Source organism: Lycorma delicatula, chromosome 1 (assembly GCF_047948215.1).
Source record: "Lycorma delicatula isolate Av1 chromosome 1, ASM4794821v1, whole genome shotgun sequence".
NCBI lineage: Eukaryota > Metazoa > Arthropoda > Insecta > Hemiptera > Fulgoridae > Lycorma > Lycorma delicatula.
In genome coordinates, this window is record NC_134455.1 from 389,226,059 (window position 1) to 389,246,436 (window position 20,378).

The 20,378-nt window shown below is 30.7% G+C and overlaps 1 pseudogene; it reads left to right on the top strand.

Annotated features, from left to right (window-relative positions):
- Window positions 1-20,378, top strand: part of LOC142317991 (TATA-binding protein-associated factor 172-like) — a 128,507-nt pseudogene that overhangs the window by 39,386 nt on the left and 68,743 nt on the right.

Sequence of the window (20,378 nt, forward strand, 5' to 3'; positions counted from 1 at the left end):
TGAACTGCCTGTATATCTAAAAGATCTTTTGATCAATTAATTTAAACATAAATATAATAATTTACTTCTGCTTAGTTTTACTCAGTTGATAGTATTAATATTAATGAAATAAATCTCAATTTTATGCACTCATTTAATCTATACTTAAATACATACTCAGATATTTATCAATTAATGACTTTAAAATTGCTATTTTATTTATTATTTTGTAATTTCATTTCTGTTGTTTAAATAAAATTATTATTTTTATGTATTTATATGATTTATTATGACTTTTCTATTCAATATTCTGTTTATTTGGTAGTGGCACTCTGACCAAGGTTTTCTTATGGTTCCCCTTAATTCTTGCAGGCAAATTCTAGAACAGTTCCTTTTTGTTTACTGTGGAGTAGCATATCTACGGTTCTTGATGTGAATTAGTTTAGTTGTAATTTGGTTTGAATAAAGTATTTATTTATACTTGAGTGTACCGACCTATTTTCCAACTTTTAATTTAAAAAAAATTACACCTTTCTATTTTTCCCTAATCATAAATAATATTTTTAATTCTTATTTATTGACTCCAGTCTTAAAAAAATCATAAGTTTTACTAAATGTTTTGTTGTTTTTTTTCTTATTTAATCATGAGAGTTTATTAAAAACTTAGAAATTTTAAATAATATTTAATTTTTTTTATAATATATAACAATTTTTTGTTAGGGATGTAGGATGTAGAGGGTATACTGAAATGAAACGACTAGCACTAGATAGGGAATCTTGGAGAGCTGCATCAAACCAGTCAAATGACTGAAGACAAAAAAAAAAAAATTGTGTTATTTATAAAAAATGTAGCTATTTAACTGATAATTACAATTATTTAATAGGCTTCCTTATAAATGTAGATAATTAACTCATTTATTCAGATCTCAAATGAAATTCAATTACTGATGTTATCTGTATGGTAAATGCCATCCATTTAGTAATTGTTTTTTTCTTTTTTTTTAGAAATAGATTATTGTTAATTACTTTAAATATTTATGAGAAAAACGTGTTCTTTATGGAAATCTCATTTTATGAATATTTATTATTCAAAGAATAAATACTACAGCTTAACACTGTATACAAATGTTTATATATGTATTGTTTACACATGTTTAAATACAAGTAAAAGCTCTGGATTTTATTTTTTAACTGACGAAAATGAATTGCTTTGATTTTTGTTATGTTGAGCAGGTTTTTAAATAATGAATAACAAAGATTGGAGGTAAATTGGATTAGCATATTGACAGGAGAGTTTAGAGAAGAGATGTATTGTGATTAATATAATGGGGATAGTTGTTGTTAATTGCACAATGAGATAGAGGGTAGTACCATTGACTAAAGGCCCAAGCCTATTAAACTTGAAAGAGGAAATCTGACAGTGATAAAAATTATGATTACTTGTTTATTAAAATTAATGAGTTATATTGAATGCAATATACTAATATTAATGCAATATACAACACATATGTTGTTTGTGGGAATATCAAAATGTTATTTTCTTACCTTAATATAATAATTTTTTGTTGATTTTGTTTTGTTCTAGGAGAGAATTGTTGCTGACATGTTCGTGTTAAGAAAGAAATTGAAACGATTAAGAAATTTTGGCTGTGATAATTAAGTAGTTCATTAGAAAGTAATCGATATAATAATAACAAAATGACTTCAAGGTATGAAAACTAAGATTTTTATAAAAAATTAAAAGTAATTATTCAATAGAATATCAATAATTCAAACATGTTATTTATATTAATAATAACTAATAGAACATTGAAATTGGTTGTAATGATTACAAAGTACATGATTTGTATTTGAATATTTTTATTTTTCGTTATAAAAGATTAAGCACTGTAACTTAGTATTCTGTACAGTAGATGACTTCCCAAAATGTTTTAAAGCATGAAAACTCGGTATTAAATTTTCTATTAAAAATTATTTTTTAACATATGAAAAGTTAATTTGAAGCAATAATTTCTATTTTTTTCTGCACTGCTTTTTAATAACTTTTACTGCTGTAAGATTTCTCACTTTTTTATACTTTCATAATGCTCACATAAAGTTAGTGAAGTTATGTAATAAGGGAAAAGTAAAGCACACATGGGCCTAGTGTTATTATTCTTTGTCACTATTATTGGAATCATTCTCAATATCAATAGTTTCTTAATAAATTTCACAAGTCAGTATTATTTTATAACTATTCTTTTGTGTCTTCCTTATCACCTACATCTCAAGTTTGATGGGGATTTTTGTTTCCTCTGATAATTTTTTTTTGTAAGTTTAATTTTTAAACAGTTAAGATCTTGATTCACTTCTTTTACTATATTTCATAAAGAAAATAGTTGGCCGATTTCCTATTTTGTTTGGTTTGTTTTTCTTCAAAGTTGTTCTTAAAAGTGAAATGTGATTGTATTATTAATACGTAGAGTAGAAATGGTTTCAAATAAGTTTTCCCATTTTACTTATCACACTTTTTGTAATTTCAATAATATATGACATTTCTGGATTATCCAGATTTTCATTTACAGGGTGGTGCACGAAATGATCCAATATTTGTTTTTGTTAAAAAATATTTATTTGAATCACAATACAGGAAAATAAAATACAACATGTTTACTATATATGTTGAGATTATGTTCTGCTTATTGCATGTACAATATGACCACCATCTTATCTAGCAACTTCTTCAACACAAAAAAAGCAGAACATGATCTCCAGATATATAGTAAACACGTTTTATTCTGCTTTTCTGTATTGTAATTGAAATAAATATTTTTTAACAAAACCAAATGTTGGATCATTTTGTGTGCAACCTGTATATCTGGACCATGTCTGACCCTATCTCTCTGATTATGATGTAAATGAACAGAATTGTATATTTTATATTAATTTTATATCTCCATTATAAATTTCTTTTAACTCTTTTTTATTGTGTTAAATTAATGTTGCTTGATTGAAATTGTAAAATTTTTCACTTGTTAGTTTTTATAATTTAACATCCTTGATTGATTAATCTCAGTTTTTCAGGAAAGCTGTCTTTTCTCACTATATTTGTTCAATGTACTAACCCAAAATAAATTGTTATTGTGTATCGTTTTTATTCTGTAATTATCTTTTAAAATCAGTTTTAAATTTTGCTTATTACTTCTATTGTTTTACAATTACAAGATTAAATTTCATAAACATGGTTTCCGTTGATATACTTTAATAAAATAATTAAAAATTGAAAAATCCACCTTACCAGCAAATGAAATATAAGTTCTCTAGATCTTTTGGTTTTTCAAACCATCATCAGGAGATTAAAATAAAGTCAAAAATTAAAATGAATTACAGCCATGACTGTTTGCTTGTCAGCAGTATACTCAAAAAACTGATTTTAATTTACTCATTTTAATTTTTAACTTAATATAATATTTAATCTCTTGATGGTTTGAAAAACTGAAAGATTTAGAGAGCATATATTTCATTTGATGGTAAGGTGGAATTTTCACCTTTTGTTATTTTAATTACAAGGTTGTTTTATGCTTATAGTCTAAGATTCAGCAGCTGATTTCTGCAGGTATCTGTTATTTTAATGAAACTCTATTTAAGTGAATGATTAATGATAATTTAATACATTAGTACCGCAAAAATTAGGCGCAATTACCTTTAATAAATTTTTTTTTTTTTTTTTTTTGTCTTCAGTCATTTGACTGGTTTGATGCAGCTCTCCAAGATTCCCTATCTAGTGCTAGTCGTTTCATTTCAGTATACCCTCTACATCCTACATCCCCAACAATTTGTTTTACATACTCCAAACGTGGCCTGCCTACACAATTTTTCCCTTCTACCTGTCCTTCCAATATTAAAGCGACTATTCCAGGATGCCTTAGTATGTGGCCTATAAGTCTGTCTCTTCTTTTAACTATATTCTTCCAAATGCTTCTTTCTTCATCTATTTGCCGCAATACCTCTTCATTTGTCACTTTATCCACCCATCTGATTTTTAACATTCTCCTATAGCACCACATTTCAAAAGCTTCTAATCTTTTCTTCTCAGATACTCCGATTGTCCAAGTTTCACTTCCATATAAAGCGACACTCCAAACATACACTTTCAAAAATCTTTTCCTGAGATTTAAATTAATTTTTGATGTAAACAAATTATATTTCTTACTGAAGGCTCGTTTAGCTTGTGCTATTCGGCATTTTATATCGCTCCTGCTTCGTCCATCTTTAGTAATTTTACTTCCCAAATAACAAAATTCTTCTACCTCCACAATCTTTTCTCCTCCTATTTTCACATTCAGTGGTCCATCTTTGTTATTTCTACTACATTTCATTACTTTTGTTTTGTTCTTGTTTATTTTCATGCGATAGTTCTTGCGTAGGACTTCATCTATGCCGTTCATTGTTTCTTCTAAATCCTTTTTACTCTCGGCTAGAATTACTATATCATCAGCAAATCGCAGCATCTTTATCTTTTCACCTTGTACTGTTACTCCGAATCTAAATTGTTCTTTAACATCATTAACCGCTAGTTCCATGTAAAGATTAAAAAGTAACGGAGATAGGGAACATCCTTGTCGAACTCCCTTTCTTATTAGGGCTTCTTTCTTATGTTCTTCAATTGTTATTGTTGCTGTTTGGTTCCTGTACATGTTAGCAATTGTTCTTCTATCTCTGTATTTGAACCCTAATTTTTTTAAAATGCTGAACATTTTATTCCAATCTACGTTATCGAAAGCCTTTTCTAGGTCTATAAACGCCAAGTATGTTGGTTTGTTTTTCTTTAATCTTCCTTCTGCTATTAATCTGAGGCCTAAAATTGCTTCCCTTGTCCCTATACTTTTCCTGAAACCAAATTGGTCTTCTCCTAACACTTCTTCCACTCTCCTCTCAATTCTTCTGTATAAAATTCTAGTTAAGATTTTTGATGCATGACTAGTTAAACTAATTGTTCTGTATTCTTCACATTTATCTGCCCCTGCTTTCTTTGGTATCATAACTATAACACTTTTTTTGAAGTCTGACGGAAATTCCCCTTTTTCATAAATATTACACACCAGTTTGTATAATCTATCAATCGCTTCCTCACCTGCACTGCGCAGTAATTCTACAGGTATTCCGTCTATTCCAGGAGCCTTTCTGCCATTTAAATCTTTTAATGCTCTCTTAAATTCAGATCTCAGTATTGTTTCTCCCATTTCATCCTCCTCAACTTCCTCTTCTTCCTCTATAACACCATTTTCTAATTCATTTCCTCCGTATAACTCTTCAATATATTCCACCCATCTATCGACTTTACCTTTCGTATTATATATTGGTGTACCATCTTTGTTTAACACATTATTACATTTTAATTTATGTACCCCAAAATTTTCCTTAACTTTCCTGTATGCTCCGTCAATTTTACCAATGTTCATTTCTCTTTCCACTTCTGAACACTTTTCTTTAATCCACTCTTCTTTCGCCAGTTTGCATTTCCTATTTATAGCATTTCTTAATTGCCGATAGTTCCTTTTACTTTCTTCATCATTAGCATTCTTATATTTTCTACGTTCATCCATCAGCTGCAATATATCGTCTGAAACCCAAGGTTTTCTACCAGTTCTCTTTATTCCGCCTAAATTTGCTTCTGCTGATTTAAGAATTTCCTTTTTAACATTCTCCCATTCTTCTTCTACATTTTCTACCATATCTTTTTTACTCAGACCTCTTGCGATGTCCTCCTCAAAAATCTTCTTTACCTCCTCTTCCTCAAGCTTCTCTAAATTCCACCGATTCATCTGACAACTTTTCTTCAGGTTTTTAAACCCCAATCTACATTTCATTATCACCAAATTATGGTCGCTATCAATGTCTGCTCCAGGGTAAGTTTTGCAGTCAACGAGTTGATTTCTTAATCTTTGCTTAACTTTAATAAATATACTGTAATTAATTTGTTTTAATGAATTGCAACTATATTTTTTTTAAGTGAATTAAACATCATTTGAAAGAAAATGATGTGAAGAATGTAAAAAAAAAATGGAAAAAAGAATGTAAAAAAGTTTAATTTCTTCTCTACATGATAGTCACGCTGTGTTCTTGTTTACAACATAAAGCAGCATGCACATTCCTTCTTTTTGTGGCCATTTTTTTACAGGCAACCATATGTTATCGTTTACAGAAAAAATTAAACTTCAATTTATTATATAATTTTCTTGAAAAACATAATGAGCGTAAATAATTAACAATAACATATCTGTTTACACCTGGCAACTTGTAGGTTGCGGCTGACTGAGAACTGGCAACCATATTTTTTTACATTCTTCACATCATTTTCTTGCAAGTGATGTTTAAGTTACTTAAAAAAAGTATAGTTGCTATTCGTTAAAATAAATTAATTACAATATATTTAATTAAAGGTAATTGCGGCTAATTTTTGCTAGGCAACCCGGCAGTAATGTATTAAATTATCATTAATAATTCATTTAAATCTGATTCATTAAAAAAAAACAGATACCTGGAGAAATCAGCTGTCGGATCTTGTACTATTATTTAAAAATTTAATTTTTGTTTTAGATTGTTTATTTTATTATCATAAGCCATTCAATTAATAAAATTTATAAATAAATGAATTCAATAAAAAAACAAACTAATTGTGAAGATTAATTTTATATAAATTTTATCAGGAATGTATGATTAAGTTTAAGTTTGATAATTTTACAGAAGTAGAATTTAAAAATTCTTTTGTATATTTATATATATAATAACAATTTAACTACCAAAACACAGAAAAACCTAATACCAATGGTTGATTTTGGGACTTTGGTGGGATCCTGCATCATTGGTTGATACACAATTCTGTAATTACATCAAACAAATAACAAACCTAAAATTTAGAAAACATAAACTCATTAATAACCTCAAAATTTATAATAACACAATTCCACTGCCATTTCTGGAACTTTTTTAGATTTTTCTGTTTCTGTGTTTTTGGTCTCAATTTGTATGTTGCATAAGGCATCATTTTTATTGGTATGAGTGTAGCGCTGATTTAACTTTAAACTCGTTCATTTTCTGAGGCATTCACAGTCACAAATGGTGCTGTCAAATCTGGACTAGGCTCGGGGCTTGCACTTCCTCGGTTTTGATCAGTTAGTTTAAGGGAATCATGTTAAGTTGGATGTGAAGATGTCCATTTGAGGCCTACATGAAGGCAAAATTTGATTTGTATTATACTAATGCAAATGTCTGCCGAGGCATTTACATCAGTGGCATCCTGACCGAGGCCTGGCTGATGACTGTGAGATGTAATCAGTTAGATGGTCTAAAGACGACCTTTGGTAAAGCCCCTCAGGGCTTGGAACAGAGGGGGTGGTGTGGCAACTGGTAACATCACAAGGTCTTTCCCCTACGGAGTTGGGATGATCAAATAAATTATGAAACACAAGAAAGGAATGATTTTAGAAATCATTTCTAGATTAAAAATTTAGTAAACAATTTTAGTGATTGTTTGTACATAGTGTTCCTGGAGGTTCTGGTGTTGTTTCCCTAGCTGAAATTGAATGTAGCAGTATTATCTCATGTAAAAATGAATAACCTATTCTTTATTTCCTTTAAGGAAACATTTTAATTAAGTCTGCCCATTAATATAAAAATCTGTTAAATGATATTAAAGAAAATTAATAAATTTGTAATCGATTACCACCTTACCCCACTTATTTGTAGCGGTACAGATATATGTGGTATGTATAGCACATACAACTACTATATCTAATATTTTGAAATGGATCCATAATCCACTCGTAACTTACTACCAAGTTGTCAGCAAGAAAATAGTAGTTGAAATTCTTTGCCATCATGGATAAATGATTTTCAATGGTTACAAAACAACTTTCACATGCTGTTCTTCAGCCTTGTAAATTATGATATATTCATCCACATTTGCAAACATTTATAGATTTTTTGCTTTTAATTTCTGCTTCACAATTCCAATCTTCTACAAAAACATTAACTTTATCACTTGTATCCAACATATGTGTGTATTTTCTCCTTGGAGTTGAAGGTTCAAGGTATTTAATTTCTCGAATATGTCAACCAAGTAACTTCATTCCATCATAAATAAACAATCTCAAAACTTTTAGGCTTGTCAGTTTTCCTCTTCTAGAAAAATGGTGATTTCATCTCTTAATTCATAAATACATTGCAAAAATTTTCCTCATGATAACTATCTTGCCTTGTAATAAAATAGTAACGCTGAATGTACTGCACCCATGTCTTTATAAAGTAAAAAAAAAGATTTTTTTTATTTTAGGGGACTCATTTTTATTTAATTTACTTTGGTTACAATTGGCATTACCACAATATTCAGACCAGAACTCATTTCTCTGGAAGCCAGAGGTTCTCTGTGGATCATGCAGTGTGTCCAGACACACTGTGGAGAATTTTGTTTCACGAGTGCTTGTATACTTTCGAATCTTCCAGACATTGAACGAGCACCTTCAGTGCATATTCTGATGCAATTTTTCCACTCTATGTTAGCCTTGTTTGTAAAATCATTTAAGATAGCAAATAATGCGAGTGCTGTTGCTTTGAGATCTATTGGTTTACAGAAAAGTAGTTCTTCTATTGCTGACATACATCACAAAATCGAACAAAGGCAATGAAACGAGCATTTTTATTGCTATCTGTTGCCTCAACAGACTGAATTGAAAAAATTTGTCATGCAACTTCCCATAAAGCTGATGCTCTGTACATCTTCAGCTACATCACCAATTTGATAGGCAACAATATTATTCGATAGAGGTATGGACTGTAATTGTTTGGCAAAATTATCTCCATACATAGTTTTTACAATCTCAGTTGCAGCTAACAAAATAAGCTCTTCACCAATGGTGTGAGTCCTTTTTACATCTGGCTATTTTATATGAAATTTTGTAAGAGGCTAGTAAAGCTTGTTCATTCACAAAGTGTTTTTTTAAATTATGCTTGCTTTTCATGTGATTTTAATTTTAATTTGAAGAATTCTCAGGGTTTGTTAACATACTCACTATGAAGCGTTTCCAATTGTCCAAATGTTTATTAGGTTTCATGCTGTCTGCTGCCCGAATTTTTAAGCAAATGACACACAGGGGCCTTTCTTCTTCATTTACTTTAGTACTGGTAAATACAAAATTTAAGTATTCTTGAGAATATTTTCTTGATTTTATTTTTTGAACCATGCTCATCTGTGCACCTGTTGATGCTTCACTATTGTCGTATGCTCACTTAAAATTTATTCACGATTCTGTATAACTCTACTGCCCTGAATATATAATACTGTAAATTGTAATTAATATGCAAATTACAATATACACATTCATGATAAGTTCAGTAGCGATAGAAGGATCAACTCGACTGAGACTGGCTGGAATTGAACGAGGCGCAGCACTTATACACGTTTGTGCAGACCATCGCACAGACATTCCAGAATGTTCAAGACAAATCGGAGTTTCTTGTGAAGTCGTGAGAATGTCTGATGTGGCAGATGTAAGACAGAGAGCAGTAGAGAGGCATCGATTCTGGTTTTGTCAATACAGCGAATCAGTGTTGCCAGCGATCAATAAATTTACTTACTCTTGGTAATTTGTAAGGTTTATAATTAAGATCGTAGTGCAGTTTAAGCGTCAAGATACTCAAAATATATTATTGTTGTATATATTGTTATTGTATAAGAGAAGGGAGTGATGAAAATTATGATTGAAAATTGGGTTGCAAATACTGAAAGGTTGAGAAACACTGATATTTATTTGTATATAAATATACAAATAAATAAATAATTAACCTAGAAGTTCTTTTACTAAATTTAATGTCATTTTCTACATCAATTGTTATTGTCTCTGTCAATATTGACTTCTTCAGACAGTTATTATGTGTTTTACTAAATTTAATGTCATTGTCTAATCTGGCAGGATCTACAAAAACTTATCCTCTCACGCAAGTAAAGTAGTACCCCATAGATTTTTATATCTGGAACTATGAAGTTCGATCAGCGTATCAATTACACTTAATTGATGTAGATTTGACTTTCAATTTGGTATTAATATTCTTGTAATGCCTAGTTCAGCAAAATTACAGATAGGAGTACTTCTAGAGCTATTAGAATTTATGATGATAGCCGTGACTATAGACCAGAATGTAAAAACTCTTGAAGAGCACCACACCATTCGAGCATTCACTCGATTCTAAACATGTTAAGCATTTGAAAAATATGTTATAAGTTGTGGATAGCTACAACTCAGAGCAAGAGCCCACATATAATTACTAAAAAACTATTTCCAGTTTTTTAAGTTTTACAAGCATATATCATGGGAAACAGGGGCTATATATATATCATCCTCCTCTATGAATCATGAGACCTTGCCGTTGGTGAGGGGGCTTGAGTGCTCAGGGATACAGAGTAGCTGGACCGAAGGTGCAACCATATCGGAGAGGTATCTGTTGAGAGCCAGACTAAGGAATGATTCCTGAAAGAGGGCAGCAGCTCTTTCAGTAGTTGTTAGGGGCGTGAGTCAGGACGACTTAAACGGCCGTATCAACATCACTCAGTCCTCTGAGTACTGCGCAGCTGAAAGCAATGGAAAACTACAGCTGCTTTTTTCCAAGAAGATGTGGCTCTCTGCATTTTCACATAGCAATAATGGAGGCGCCTTCCTTGGTAAAATATTCCGGAGGTAAAATAGTCCCCCGTTCGGATCTCCGGGTGGGGACTACTAAGGAAGGGGTCACCAGAAAATTAAAAAATAACATTCTACGAGTCGGAGCGTGGAATGTTAGAAGCTTAAAAAAGGTTGGTAGGCTAGAAAATTTAAAAAGGGAAATGGGTAGGACAAATGTGGATATAGTAGGAATTAGTGAGGTTCGGTGGGAAGAGGAAGGCGACTTTTGGTCAGGTGATTTTAGAGTAATTAACTCAGCGTCAAATAATGAGCAGGCAGGAGTAGGTTTTGTGATGAACAAGAAGATAGGGAGGAGAGTGGAGTATTTCAAAACGCATAGCGATAGAATCATTGTAATAAGGATAAAACCTAAACCGACAACGATTGTTAACGTCTATATGCCTACAAGCGCCCATGATGATGATGAGGTAGAGTGTGTATACGAAGAGATTGATGAAGCAATTAAACACGTAAAAGGAAATGAAAATTTAATAATAGTTTGAGATTGGAATGCAAGCATTGGAGAAGGCAAGGAAGGAAATATAGTGGGTGAATACGGGCTGGGCAAAAGGAATGAAAGAGGGGACCGACTTATAGAGTTTTGCACGAAGTATAATTTAGTAATTGCCAACACCCAATTTAAAAATCATAATAGAAGAATATACACTTGGAAAAAGCCAGGCGATACTGCAAGGTATCAGATAGATTATATCATGGTTAAGCAAAGATTTAGAAATCAACTCGTTGCCTGCAAAACTTACCCTGGAGCAGACATTGATAGCGACCATAATTTGGTGATAATGAAATGTAGATTGGGGTTTAAAAACCTGAAGAAAAGGTGTCAGATGAATCGGTGGAATTTAGAGAAGCTTGAGGAAGAGGAGGTAAAGAAGATTTTTGAGGAGGACATCGCAAGAGGTCTGAGTAAAAAAGATAAGGTAGAAAATGTAGAAGAAGAATGGGAGAATGTTAAAAAGGAAATTCTTAAATCAGCAGAAACAAAAACTTAGGCGGAATAAAGAGAACCAGTAGAAAACCTTGGGTTTCAGACGATATATTGCAGCTGATGGATGAACGTAGAAAATATAAGAATGCTAGTGATGAAGAAAGTAAAAGGAACTATCGGCAATTAAGAAATGCTATAAACAGGAAGTGCAAACTGGTGAAAGAAGAATGCTATAAACAGGAAGTGCAAACTGGTGAAAGAAGAGTGGATTAAAGAAAAGTGTTCAGAAGTGGAAAGAGAAATGAACATTGGTAAAATAGACGGAGCATACAGGAAAGTTAAGGAAAATTTTGGGGTACATAAATTAAAATGTAATAATGTGTTAAACAAAGATGGTACACCAATATATAATACGAAAGGTAAAGTCGATAGATGGGTGGAATATATTGAAGAGTTATACGGAGGAAATGAATTAGAAAATGGTGTTATAGAGGAAGAAGAGGAAGTTGAGGAGGATGAAATGGGAGAAACAATACTGAGATCTGAATTTAAGAGAGCATTAAAAGATTTAAATGGCAGAAAGACTCCTGGAATAGATGGAATACCTGTAGAATTACTGCGCAGTGCAGGTGAGGAAGCGATTGATAGATTATACAAACTGGTGTGTAATATTTATGAAAATGGGGAATTTCCGTCAGACTTCAAAAAAAGTGTTATAGTTATGATACCAAAGAAAGCAGGGGCAGATAAATGTGAAGAATACAGAATAATTAGTTTAACTAGTCATGCATCAAAAATCTTAACTAGAATTTTATACAGAAGAATTGAGAGGAGAGTGGAAGAAGTGTTAGGAGAAGACCAATTTGGTTTCAGGAAAAGTATAGGGACAAGGGAAGCAATTTTAGGCCTCAGATTAATAGCAGAAGGAAGATTAAAGAAAAACAAACCAACATACTTGGCGTTTATAGACCTAGAAAAGGCTTTCGATAACGTAGACTGGAATAAAATGTTCAGCATTTTAAAAAAATTAGGGTTCAAATACAGAGATAGAAGAACAATTGCTAACATGTACAGGAACCAAACAGCAACAATAACAATTGAAGAACATAAGAAAGAAGCCCTAATAAGAAAGGGAGTCCGACAAGGATGTTCCCTATCTCCGTTACTTTTTAATCTTTACATGGAACTAGCAGTTAATGATGTTAAAGAACAATTTAGATTCGGAGTAACAGTACAAGGTGAAAAGATAAAGATGCTACGATTTGCTGATGATATAGTAATTCTAGCCGAGAGTAAAAAGGATTTAGAAGAAACAATGAACGGCATAGATGAAGTCCTACGTAAAAACTATCGCATGAAAATAAACAAGAACAAAACAAAAGTAATGAAATGTAGTAGAAATAACAAAGATGGACCACTGAATGTGAAAGTAAGAGGAGAAAAGATTATGGAGGTAGAAGAATTTTGTTATTTGGGAAGTAAAATTACTAAAGATGGACGAAGCAGGAGCGATATAAAATGCCGAATAGCACAAGCTAAACGAGCCTTCAGTAAGAAATATAATTTGTTTACATCAAAAATGAATTTAAATGTCAGGAAAAGATTTTTGAAAGTGTATGTGTGGAGTGTCGCTTTATATGGAAGTGAAACTTGGACAATCGGAGTATCTGAGAAGAAAAGATTAGAAGCTTTTGAAATGTGGTGCTATAGGAGAATGTTAAAAATCAGATGGGTGGATAAAGTGACAAATGAAGAGGTATTGCGGCAAATAGATGAAGAAAGAAGCATTTGGAAAAATATAGTTAAAAGAAGAGACAGACTTATAGGCCACATACTAAGGCATCCTGGAATAGTCGCTTTAATATTGGAAGGACAGGCAGAAGGGAAAAATTGTGTAGGCAGGCCACGTTTGGAGTATGTAAAACAAATTGTTGGGGATGTAGGATGTAGAGGGTATACTGAAATGAAACGACTAGCACTAGATAGGGAATCTTGGAGAGCTGCATCAAACCAGTCAAATGACTGAAGACAAAAAAAAAAAAAAAAAAAAATATATATATATATCATCTCCCCATATAGTTTTTGCTGTCTAAACTTCTGCCACAGCTAAATTAACTAACTCAGAGTGTTTTAATACTTAACAATCTAATCATTTTAGAATTTACTATAAGCCCTTTTTTTCCTTTATTTTTTAATAAGAGCAGTCATTTCAAATTTAATTTAATTTTCAGTACTCTTTAAACATAGTTTTGCCATGTAGATTTACCTTTTCCTTCTGTACAGTTTTATAACTTTTGTGATAAAAAGGTGGATTCTTAAAGAAATATCGATAGATAAAAAGAACAAAAAAAAAATTCCTAATTTTTTTTAATTAATGTATATATGTATATGAGAAATATATAATCTTGAATAAATGTTTGAGATTACTGTAAAGAAGATGAAGATTTGTTTTTACACTACTTTCATTCTCAAACACTTGTGATTGCTAAATCCTTTTATTCATTTTGAAGAAGATTAGCCATCTGTATTAGAAATCTTTTTTACTCTGAAAATGTTGTTCTGTGGGGAACTTTATAATTAAATGTGATAACAACTGTGACCTTCATGTACTATTCAACAGTGCAAAAATGTGTTTGAACAGCCATTATAAAATCACATTTCTAAACTTTATTTTGTTAACTTTCTGAATTTATTATTTTCTATGTTTTACTGTTATAAACATTCAGTCTGTATAAATATTTGATAAATTTGTTTTCTGCACGTAGCCTGTTCTTGTGTTAATGATCTGCTTTTAAGCATTTTACTTACATTATCCATCCTTTGTCATTTTACTACCTAAATAATAGAATCTTGCAGCATTGTGTATTCTTATTTTAATGTAATATTTATTTCTCTTTTTACATTAAAATAAAGTTAGACTGTGTTATATTTCCTATACTTGCAAGAATTCAATTTAAATTCATCAGGTTGTAAATATTAAGCAGCAGATTTTCAACCTCTTTCTGTAAATATTACTAACAGTATTTATTAAAAGGAAGACTTTTATGTAATGTTATATTCTTAAATATTGACTTGCCTGAATACTTATAATTTCATAGAATATTGATTTTTTTATGGAAAAAATAAAATTTTGAAAAACAAAAGGGGTCATGAAGGATTTTTTTTTGTATATTCCATGTAAAGACAATTACATACAAGACAAATACAGCTTTTTCTGTATTTTACTGTCTAATAAAAATAGTGCTGGTTTGAATTGATGTAAACTGAGTTTGTGCAACTGAAGATCTTTGTGTATTTTTATAATGATAAAATAGTTAAATTGAAATTTTAAATAGATCTGATTTGACAGCATTCTGCAGCAACTTAATTTTGCTGTTTTTTCCACTTAGGATAATGGAATGGATTATAACCAGTTATCGCATTGAATATATTTCCTTTTAAGTAGTTTAAAAAACAATGACTAAACCAATTAACATTCGTATACATAGCACACATTTATACATATATATATATATATATATATATTTTTTTTTTAAATTCAATACTTATAAGATCCATATTCCTCTGTACCAGTATATTGTATTTTTTATAAACAAAAACCAACTTGAACAATCCAAGTTCAGAATTATTAAGTAAATGAAATGACACTTACCTTTTTTCTTTTTCTTTTTTTTTATTCCAATAGCACTTTCGCTGGATCCCACATCATCAGTTGTTTTTAAATTATATAAAATTTCATATCAAACATAACAATTTTTATTTTAGAATAAAAATTAAAATTACTATCATATATACAAAACATAAAGTCAATTAAATAAAATAATTACATGTATTTAAATATGACGTTAATTAAGAATTAAAAATTAAAATAGTTAGAAAATTTATACCATGCAACCTGGGCAGCCAATGTTACATTACTGAGTGGATTTGAGAGTATTTATAAACACTCTGATTATATCTATTTTTATCTAAAAGTGTGCTGCCATTTGTTGCTGCTTTTATAAGTGTCATCTTCATATTCTGCTTGAAAGTTGATCAAGTTGGAAATTCTTTTGTACCTTACTATAATTATTATACTATTAATTCTTTTACTATTATTATTTAAATTAATTTCTTGATTTCAAGTATTTCCAGATTTGTCCAAATATCAGATACAGAATGTTTGTTATTAATAAGGTGGTCAGCAACATTAAATAAACCCAATTTACCATTTTTTAAATTTCTTATGTGTTCTAAAAATCTAGTTTTAAAAGATTATTAGTTTTACATCATTTTACTATTAGTTTTTGTATGTGTACCATACACACACACACACACACATATATATATATGGTCACAGTCATTGTATTTTATTTTATAATATTTATAAATGTTATTAATAACAAACATTCTGTATATGATATTCGGACAAATTTGGAAATAGTGGAAATCAAGAAATTAATTTAAATAATAATAGTAAAAGTTTGGACATTTTGGAGAGATTTTATATATATAAGTACAAAAGAATTTCCAACTTGATCAACTTTCAGACAGAATATGAAGATGACACTCTTATAAAAGCAGCAACAGATGGCAGCACACTTTTAGATAAAAATAGATATAATCAGAGTGTTTATAAATAATCTCAAATCCACTCAGTAATGTAACAGTGGCTGACCAGGTTGCATGGTATAAATTTTCTATTTTATTTTTAAATTTAGTTTTAATTCTTAATTAACATCATATTTAAATATATGTAATTATTTTATTTAATTGACTTTATGTTTTGTATATATGATAGTAATTTTAATTTTTATTATAAAAAAAAAATTGTTATATTTGATATGTAATTTTATATAATTTATATACAACTGATGATGTGGGATCCTACGAAAGTGCTATTGGCATAAAAAAAAGAAAAAGAAAAAGGTAAGTGTCATTTCATTTACTTTATAATTCTGTACTTGGGCTGTTCAAGTTGGTTTTTTATTATAAAAAAGTACAATATATTTATATAAAATGAACAACCATATAAACTCTTGCATTTATATTTATCTGTCTTTACTGAAGTATTAATGATTGAATTTTATTGCCAATATCAATTATATGATTTTATATAATCCTTATTACATTAATTATATCAATAAAATACTTGAAAATAATTATTATTAATTAATACTGTACTAATTTACAGATAATTAATCATCATCTAACTAGAAATTAAACTTTCTTTTATTATTTATATTTTTGTAATGTATAATTATATGAATTCCTTATGTATATAACATTTTACATTTTATACTATTGGTACTGTATTAAATAAAAATGGCCGATTATAAATCTATTTTTATTATGTAGGGGAATAACCAGAAAAAATAAAAATTATTTTTTTGTAGGCAAGTGGGTTGGCAGTGTTGCCCTCTCCTGCTCCCATTAAAGCCCAATATGGCTAGGAATGGGTGACTGGAACGTCACTAGGCGGGTGTCTTCCCCTACAGTGTTGGGAATCCCTCTCCTGCTTCAAGATGTCCGGACGAGGCCTACAGCGAAGGCAAAAGCTGAGTTAATAAATCACCGATGCAAATGTCTATCAAGGCATTTACATTGGTGGCATCCCAACAAGGCTAGGCTTATTACTATAAGATGTAAAAAGTCAGAGGGCGATAGACAACTGCTGTTAAAACCTAACAGTGCTGTGGACGGGGGGGGGGTGTTTGACCAGAACGTCAATAGGCAGGTGTCTTCCCCATAGGGTTGGGATGCCCTCTTTTGCTAGGTACATTTACTAGACTAGATTTAGTTAGCCAGGTAGCATTCATGAGAAACCATAGAGAGAGAGAGAGAGTGATGATTGTTTTCTTAAGCCACTTTCAATGTTCTCAGTGATGTAAACTTTAAAGAGCAACACACCATCAGATTTTATTTCCTGTTAAAGAAAACAACAGTAGAAACAGTTTCAATGCTTCAGGAAGCTTATGGAAAGGAAACTCTAGGCCAGGCAAGAATTTACAAGTGATTTGATCAGTACAGAAGTGGCCAAATGTCACTTGAAGATGAACCCTGTTCAGGTTGCTGTTCAACATCCAGAACAGACAAAAATGTTCAAAGAGTGAATGGTGCTATCATGTTTGATTATCGCAGAACAATTGACAAATTGGAGGAAATAACTGGAATTTATGCCAAAGAATCTTAAGTGAAGATTTAAACCAGAGACGTGTAATAGCAAAGTTTGTTCCACAACTGCTTTCTGATGACCAGAGGGAGAACCGTCTGATAGTATGCCAGGAATTGAAAAAGTAAGCACAAACTGATTCAGATTTTTTGTCAAAAGTCATAACAGGGGATGAATCTTGGTGTTACGGTATGACCATGAAACAAAACAACAGTCCAGCCAGTGAAAGAAAGCTTCATTTCCCAGATCAAAAGCACAGCAAATGAAATCAAATGTGAAGTCCTTGAGAGTTATTCACCTAGAATCTGTTCCTCAGGGCACCACACACCACAGTGAATGAACATTACTATCTGCAAGTGCTTAAGTAATTGCATGAGGCAGTGAGAAAAAATGACCTTAATTTTAGCAATCGGGGGACTGGCTGCTTCATCATGACAATGCGCCTCCCCACACAACATCGAAAATCAACATTTTTTGACAAAAAACAATAGCGGTTACTCCCCACCTTTACTTGCTCGACTTATAGCTCCCTGTGAATATCATCTAATGTGCAGAATTTTGCAGGGGGATTGATGTTTTCAAGGTGTTACCTTAAATAATTCCCTTTTTTGTGCCCCCTCATATAGCACTTTTTTATTACAGAAATAACAGGTTAATGCCATACAGTTTCTTGATGTTAGATGAATTTGGTAGCATATGAAAATTCCGAGCATGACTGGGATTTTAACCCAGAATCTTATATTTTACAATAGATTATAGAAATGTTTAATCTAAGAATATTATAATTAGTTATTTTTTGTTAAAACAACAGAACCCTCTGTTGGCAGCCTCCATCTGTTTAAATAATGCTTGATAAGTTATTTCAATTCATTATCACTTTTAGATCATTTACCACCCAAAGATTCCTTTTAATTTTTTTTTTGAGAAAATTGCTCAGAGCTAAGTTCATTCTGTATTGTGGTTCTTTCAAAAATCATCTGAATTTTCCCTTAAAACATTACAGTTGCAAATTTTGGATGCATGTTAACACACAGCCCAGTGCTTGTTTGTCAACCATCAGTTTTATATAGTTCAGTACAGTGTCTGAAACGATTCATTGTTGGCTTGTACAGTATTCATTTTTCCTTGTGGTATGAAAAGTTTATCGGTTCACTAAATCTTAAACGATTGTGATTATCGACCTACATGTGGATGGATTTTGTTTAAACTTCATGGTTACCTTGGTGTCAGAGGATGATGCCATTCAAATAATGGAATTTTGTTGTAAAGGATTATAGATCATACAAGTTTAATCTCTGATAACAGTCATATTGGAAAGCCCATATAGCAAATCATTATATATAGCAAATCAAAATTTCCAATGCATATCCATTGGCATTTTTTTATGATTGTCTTGTGTTAACGTGCATAGTACTCAGACTAGTCTTGTAACCTTAATATTGGTGGACAATTTTATCATGAGTTTCACAAGAAATGGTAAAAGAAAAATAGTTTCAAATTTAAGATTGTAAATAAGTCATTTTTTTTTAATTTCATTGTCAGTGAGCTTCCTTAAATTGGTATTGATTGAGATTTACTTTGAATGCTACACCATCTTCATAATTTTTTTTTGTCCATCACATTAATACTAAATTTGAACAATCATTTGCCTCTGAATTTCAGCCAGCATCACAAAAAAATATTTAAGAAATGCCAAGTAATGTAATGTTTGACAATCTATGTTGGCACTGATTTCCTTATTATTTTAAAAATTTTTTATAGTTTAGGGAGGCATGACAAAGGTAGATTTCGATTTCAGCAAACACTCTCCCAAACAAATCAGTCTACTCTGAATCCAACAGATATGCTTGTGCTTGCAAAAGAAATAACAGATATTTATATTGTCTTTTTAAAAGTGTATTATAGTATATTGTTCTTTGATTTAGTAGAATTACTATATGTATAAATAAAATTCTAAGTCTTTTGTTTAACTACTTACTGACTTTAAATTGTTAAAATAAGACAATAAAATTTTAAATGCTAATGTATATGCATGAGTCAGTATTCCTGTAAGCTAGTTTGTCCTTCCAGAATAAATTATGCAGGATCATAGTTACCAAGTTAATCTCTCCTTATTCAAGTTAAAGGAGGAACAGCCACTTTTTGGCCTGCTAGGCTTGACTGGAGACACCTTTTCTGTTCAAGGATTGCACAAAGTTTTTGATTGGTTTAGGTGCGTACCAGAAGTAATTCTCCCCTTGTAATCAATCCACATAGTTACTAATGTGGAAGTTGAGCACTGATGGGTAGATCAATCCATAAATTGCAGCATATTTTTTTTACTCTTTTTGATGATATGAAGCATAATTTAACAAAAATATGGAATTTTCCAATAATCAAGTATTTTTTTTTTACTGTAAATATTCTGCTTTTATAGGCGGCTAGCTTCTGAAATATAATTGAAAGATAATTATTTTATTGAATTGGTTTTTTTTTTTTGTGGGGTGCAGTATTGATAAAAAAAACACCTTCGAAAATTTAAATTATAATAAAGTAATTATTTTACTTTATTATTCTTTAATAAAGAATGTAATTACTTTTTTATTTTTTTTAATGAAATTATATT